Below are 7,090 nucleotides of genomic sequence, written 5' to 3'. Positions count from 1 at the left end.
AATGATCCCTTCCTACAGTTAATATTTCTAAATGTCTCGCTGAGGGCCAATTTTGTGTTTTTCAAACTCTTTTCCCAGATCCATTTATCATGACATATGACCCATTCAGAATCTGAAATTCATGATGTGATATCCATACATTGTGTGTGAACTGAGCGCTAGGACAGTGACTACAGTTGCAGTTTCTCTGTTTCTTTGTGTTTGGAAGATGGTGGATGGTGGGACTAGTGGAAACAGCTGTTTAGGGAGGAGGTTCCTGTAAGCATGAAGGTCAGGACACATTCACAAAACTAGACAGGAAGCCAGGTGGGAAAGGGCACCATTTTACTAAAATGTATGTCATACCATTGAGCAAGATGTGTGAGTGTATGTGCCTCTTTACAGACAGCACAGCTGACAGCTTCACAGAGAAAAGCTTCACAGCGGGGATATTTGGCTACAAAACACAAGACAAACAATACTGGAGGTCCTTCAGGGTCAGAGAGTGGTCAAGAGAGTGGATGAGTTTGTTATAAGAGGACTAAACCTACAACTGCAGGTTGGAAAGGACAGGAATGACCTCCCAAGGCATCTTGGGAACACAGAAGCTACTTCGTAAAAGCAGAGGGCAAAGTTCAGGGAAAGGATTGCTGCCACTCAAAAGGTCACAAACCAGGTTGTTGAAGTGCCTGGGATATTAAACCTATGTAAGCTTTTCATCTCAGTTGGGTACAGCCTGTGAGTTTTCAGTAAAATTAGATTTTCATACAATCAAATCTGAATCGAGAATCAGATGAGCGTCTTTATCTGAATCTATTTTTGTTAAGCATTATGCACAATACAATTAATTACATTTGGTCAAGATGATAAAATACTGAATACTCTGAAACTGTATGATTCAGATGTTATTCCAGGTGGGCCTAAAAATCTCACTGTTTGCAAAAAAACAATTGCTATCTCTGATATCAAGATAATGAGATAAAGTCATGAGAACACCGTTCGCTATGTGAGGAATGAATGATATCATTAAGACGTGATACAGAGATAAAGGTCCTCGACACATTGTGAACCAAGTGTGTAGCTTTTGGCTTCAACACATGTGATCTTAAATAATAAACCTCATGCGCTGTACTGGGATGGTTTAGAAGTTTCAAGTCAGATCTGTCCCCCTAATCATTTCCTGGTTTAAGACACCCACAAATGAACTTTACTCATCTTTGGACCAAAGTGCAAGCCCCTCATATCCAGCTAGGGTGGAGTTTTTGGATGAGATGCTGAGCTCTCTAAACTCCGGCAGTTGACTTTATTTATTCTAACCTGATTGTTTGGGTTAGGGGATTCTGTTGCTTCAGCGGCGAAGGAAATTACTCTGCTGCCTGCTGGTTCTGAAACGGAAAATGGTTTTTAAAAGGAGTAACAAAACAAACCTAAAAGTTTCTTTCTCTGTCTTTGTACTTGGATAGGATTGTCCTTCTCTTTGCCTTGTAATGGATGGTCTGTCATCAAGAAGGATTAGAAAAACAGAATTGGAATTATTTGTAGATTGATGAGTTTATCAGTTGGGTACAGATTGTTGGGTGTGTTGTTTGTTCTGTTAGTGTGTAAGCCTGAACTGAAGATTAGCAGGATATAGGCTAAATTGGAGGCAGGGGGATTAAAATAGCCAATTATGTCTGGCTTTTTTTTTTTTTTTTTTTTTTTAAATCTGAGATTGTAAATTATAAAAGAGGAGTAATGAATTTGATTATTTCCACTTACTCAAAAATCAGATTGGTGTAGCTTGGCTTAAAAAAACAAGCATTGACACTCCTTTGAGGTATTGCTCCTGCTTGTATCGCATAACCTTGACTTGTGGTACTGAACATAGATGGTATTTAATACACATACACTGCAAAAAAAAAAAAAGTTCTTCTGTTTAAGATATAGCAGCACTCTGGAAACAATTACCAGGCAAAAATATTCACATTCATTCATCTTGGCTGATTAGGATATCCACTGGTACGCAAGGCTAACCTCAAACATGCTCTCACACTCTCGCACATTTAACTGTTCTTTCATACAGCACAGTACAGTAGGTGCTCTTGCTCCCTATTTGGTTACCAACCAGCCCTCTTTTCTTTCTGTCACAAACACACACACACACCTGACATCTGATTCCCGACTGATGATTAATGACCCTTTCAGCAGGGACCACCCAGAGCCACAAATACAGAAGCAGTAAAATACCATTCAGTCGCCACTCTTTTATTTGCACATGCTGCAGCATCTTGCATGCCTGCTCAGAAGTGTGTATGTGCAAGAGCAAGAAAGGTGGACCATAGCTACTGTGAAAACACTTAAAAATGTGCACCCGCCTCCACCTCCTCCTTATGTTCTGCATGTAGAAAGTGAAGTGAATACCTTGCCAGCCCATCAAATTACCTGTTATATTTCCTGTTAGTCTCTATATCTCTATCTTTTTGCTTACTCTTGTATGGTGCAACAAATGGAAGAATTCTCCCCTCTGTCCTCTCAAATTGCTATCTTGACTTTTCCCATGGTGGAACACTGCCATCCTTTTTCTGTCCCACCTTCCTGCCTTCATCAGTGTCAAATGAAATGGGGATAACTGAGCACTGCAACAATATCCATCAGGTTAACCAGAGTGATCTAGCCAGAAACATTTTCGACTCTACCTGTTCTATCCATCATTCCACTTTACTCCCCTCCTCTCATATGCCCTCTGTAAACCCAATCCAAAATCTCCACCCCTAACCCCCTCCATCCTTGTGCCAGCCAAGCGTGGTGGCAGAGCCCCAAACCCATTTCAGAGGAATTTCCCTGTTGAAATTTATATCAATTTCAGAGCTCTCAAGTTTTATCCAAAGCGTGTGAAAAGAATCAAACTCCCCCTAACCCTCCAGCATTCTTTATTCTTTTTGTTTCTTTCCTGCCTTCTGGCTTTTGTGAATGTTAAATTCTTCCCCTTTTGATTCTCCATAATACATTTTGTATCTTTTAAACTTTGTTTTCTTCTACCTACTTACTTTCCTCACTGCCTTCCTTTCACTCTCCTTAACAGCCCTGTGTAGGCACAGCCTGGTGAATGCCAGGCATTCCTTTGTAAGGTTAGTACAGACAAAGGTGGACCACATCACCTGAGAGAAAACGGCCCTTTGAGTCAATGCCCAAAGGAAAAAGAGGCTGATAGTGAAAAAAAAGAAAGCATAAAAGCTGAGGAGGAAAGCCAGAGATGGAAAAGAGGAACATCTGTCCTCTGCTGTCCTTGCGTGAACTTTTACCTTTGACCTTTGTTACTTGATATCGAGGCCTTGTTTGAATAAAAGCAGGTACACTGAAAGAAATTCATGATGTTTTCCTGCAAACCCTAAATGAAGCCTGCTTTTAAAGGCTGTTTGTACATCAGGGTAATGAGATTTAACACTGTCAAAACCATATTAGCTTATGCTATCGACTCTATTACCACTGTACAATACTTATCTCAGTGTGGCCACTAAGTAGAATAAACAAGTTCAGATTACAACCCAAAAGTTAATTCCAATCAAGCTTACGAACACAAGCAACTCCACCCTTCAACACACTCCTGCCATTTACACAACCCACTCAAGGAACACACATGCTCATTGCAACCCCAAACAAAATCAACCCACCCTAAACACATCACCTTTGAGTAGAACAGACCCCCCTACATTAACACATAGTGGGTCTATGTTCTGTGCAATGGGTGTGGTGTAGGGTGGAGTGTATCGGTGACGCCAACCTGCCCTTCACGGCTTATTTTGGGGCTTTTAACGCACATCAAGGCCAAAGACAGGTCTGTGTGATGCAATGCAACAGTTTCCACTCGGTTAACGGCCACTTTTTGTTTTTACTCTTACTCATGGAATGGAGCAAAAAGGGGAAAAGTGGAGTGAAAAAGAGAAACTTTTGACGACCAGGTGTTTTTTCCCTCTTCTCGGGAATGTTTCACCTTGTAAAAGCAATCGAGTGGGAGGGGACTTGTGTACTAAGCTGCATTGAATGGTTAGAGGATTTTCTGAAGGGTGTGTGCTGACCAAAGGTTTTGATTGGGAATGAATGTTTGTTTAGTGAGAGTATTAGAAGGTGAGCAGATATTCCCTTGGAGACAGAAGCAGGAGTCTTTGTGGCACTGTAACATAGCTGTAACTCGTATATGAAAGGGTTTTCTCATGTCTATGTTTTAGCCGCCACTAACCAATTCTTTGCCTCATTGATCTACAGAAAGCGATTGCTGTTGTGCTAGGGTGGGATCGACAACAACACACACATTCTCACACTGTGGACGGATGAATGGCAGGCCTGACTACAACACAGGGCTCCTATTGATGACATCATGGCTGTGCATCTGGTCACTCCACCCTTTCCATGTTTCAGAGGGCTATTCAAACTACACCATGGGTCTTTCACAGAAATGACGCCAATTGCTTATTTCTTTAATGATTATTCCATTTTGACGGCTCCAGTCATGAACACTTTTGCTTTTGACTCTGGTGACGCAATCAACAATTAGCCTGTTGATGACCTTCCAATAAACTCACCAATTATTGATTACTTTAATAGATTAGAGGTTTCTCCAATAGAATGTATGCAAAATAAATCCTTCCAATGAATGTTTCACCATTTTGCTCTCTTGCTTTTGATGGAATTTGCCAAAAAACAAAGCAGAGAAACCCTTTTAGAAACTTTATCTGGCTCATAAATGTACTATCGTGATATTTTTCAAATAGTGGGTCCAACTAAATAAAATAAGCATTACAAATGAATAAAAGTAAAAAATGAATGAATGGAATTTTTTTATTTTGGTCAACAATAAACTTCAAACAATCAATGACCATACAAGGAATGGGCTCAAGCTCAATGCTTATTTCTGCCTATCCTACAAACCCATAATATAACCCAGAACATCAACAATACAACCAAGACAAATACAAAAGCAGAATATCTGAATATAACTTGCTCAGATGTTAAGTTGCTGGAATTTAAGCAACCACCAAAGTTAGGAATAAGTGGATGCCACTAAAATGTCAGTCCTTTTTATCAGTCAATCTAAAACGGCACAACAGAAAGACTAGCAATAGCACGAAAACAGTGGACCAAGTTCTACACAGTTTTCTCTACATTTCTTTTACCTCTCTTCCCCCTTGCTCTAGCATTTCAAGATCTACTCGACATCAGAGTCTCTATCTGATCTCGGACATTGCCAATGGCTCTGTCCCAGTAGGTCTTCCAGGAAAAGGCAAGGCCAGCTTTTCTCTGGCTTGTCCAATCACAGCCACGGAGCGGATTTCTCTTCAAGGTCCGCTACCGTTGCACAGAGCCAGCTAACACAGTGCCAATTTAAAACACAGAATGCTAATCTTGTACTGGGCTAAGTGAACTTCTGTTGGAAAGATATGACCTGTAGTTTCTCGGTTGTAAGCTAACTTTCAAAACATGATTTCCAACTACCCATGTTGATAAGACTTCATACATTTTTCCAGAAAATACTTGGCATGTTTGAGCTGTCTTATGCTTGTAACACATCATGTAGCAATGAATAACAGCAGTGGCGGAATTTGAAATGTCATTTGCTGCTTTGCTTTGGAGGCATCCCCAAGACAGTGCCATCATGTAATGATTATACACAAACAGATGGAGGTTGTAGGTGGCAACACAATGCCCCTTTATGTATTACACTTATCCAGCGTTATGTAATGCAAAGAGATTATTAATTGGCCAATTGAGCTAGAAGGCAGGGACGGAGAGAAGTTTTGGAGAGAGACTTTATGTTTAAATTCTCTGAGTTTTTTGTGTTCATGAGCATGTTTTAACAGGAGCATAAAGCGGGATTTCTTGGAAGATACATTTTTGGCAATAATGGAATTGAGGGAGGCTGCTCATGAGCATTTGAAACCTCCTAACTCTACTCCTCTAGTCTATGTTTCGTTCCCATCCCTCCTCTTCATCCTACCCCACCCCTCTCTGCGACGCTGCTACCCCACCCCATCCTGCTCACTCCCCTCCTTCCTTAGAGAAACCAGCCACAGACACTTTCTTTCTGTGTGAAGGGGTTTAACCCAATGAACAATCCTGTCTGTCTTTCCCAAAATAATTCAGTGGGAGAGGGATAACGGAGTGAGCCAGGGAGATTGGAGCAGCGAGGTGCACAGCTCCTGGTTATAAGTCTTGGGAGTGGGAGCTCTGCCTGCTTGGACCCACAGCCTTTAGATCAATATAGACCGCATTGCTGCCTGCCTGAATGCCTGACTGACTTGACTGACTGACTGAGTCTCCCTCCACTGTTTCTCCGTCTCGCTCCCTCTCTGTTCTGCTCCCTCAGTCCTTCCCTCCTACTTTCCACCCTGGAGAGCGAGAGCTAACAGATTGGGAAGGTGCTCCTCAGACCTGCGTGTGGACAGCTTGAAGACAGCACTTAGAGGATTTTTCACTCTCACTTTAATCTGCTCTCTCACTTTTGCCACCTCTGCCGAAAAAGCACATGGATGGACTTTGTTTTGTTTTGTTGGAAACAGTAAACTAAAAGCTGAACAGACTCCACCTGGAGTTATTTAATTTTCAACTTGCTAGGTTGTTTTTTTTTTTGTGAGCACGTGACCAATTTTGGGTGCCAGCTGAGCTTTGCAAGAGGACAACACACTTTTTGTATGCATGTTCAATTGAGTATCTGATGCTGTTGCGTCCCATGGGAGACACTCGTGGCTGAAGCAAGGAGGGAGGTAGAAGAGATCCACCTGACGCTCACACCTACCGCTGCTCTTATCCAGTGCAATCCCCCCCCCCACCCCCCTCCCTGCCCCCTCAACGCTCTGAACAGAGAAAGGTAAGTCTTACCTGCCCTGGCTCCGTCAGCATCCTCTCATCCTGTCAGCTGTTGTCCTTTCTTTGTTGTTGCTTTTATCACATGTGGCATGAGTGGCCCAAGCCAAAAGAAACAGGAGTGGAAAAAAGGAAAGGAGAAAAAATTAAAATAAAAAGCAGACGCAGAAATATCTTAGTCATGGGACCTGCATAATTCTCCTCAGTCCTAAGCTAGTGCACAGAGTAGCAGCTTGCAGATTAAAAGAAACCGGTACAGTTTTTTCATCAAGCT

General features: G+C 41.9%; 1 protein-coding gene across 1 annotated transcript in view; it reads left to right on the top strand.

The window, feature by feature from the left end:
* Positions 1-6,029: 6,029 nt before the first annotated feature.
* The window catches only part of col8a2 (collagen, type VIII, alpha 2), a 47,021-nt gene continuing 45,960 nt past the window's right edge, over positions 6,030-7,090 (top strand). Inside the window, exon 1 of the mRNA XM_065947946.1 lies at positions 6,030-6,820. The gene's annotated coding sequence lies outside the window, so the exon portion shown is untranslated. The remainder of the gene's footprint in view (positions 6,821-7,090) is intronic.

The sequence above is a fragment of the Labrus bergylta genome, chromosome 19, assembly GCF_963930695.1.
Source record: "Labrus bergylta chromosome 19, fLabBer1.1, whole genome shotgun sequence".
Taxonomy (NCBI): domain Eukaryota; kingdom Metazoa; phylum Chordata; class Actinopteri; order Labriformes; family Labridae; genus Labrus; species Labrus bergylta.
Note: the sequence above shows the minus strand (reverse complement) of the source record. Positions and strands in the feature narration are given on the sequence as shown.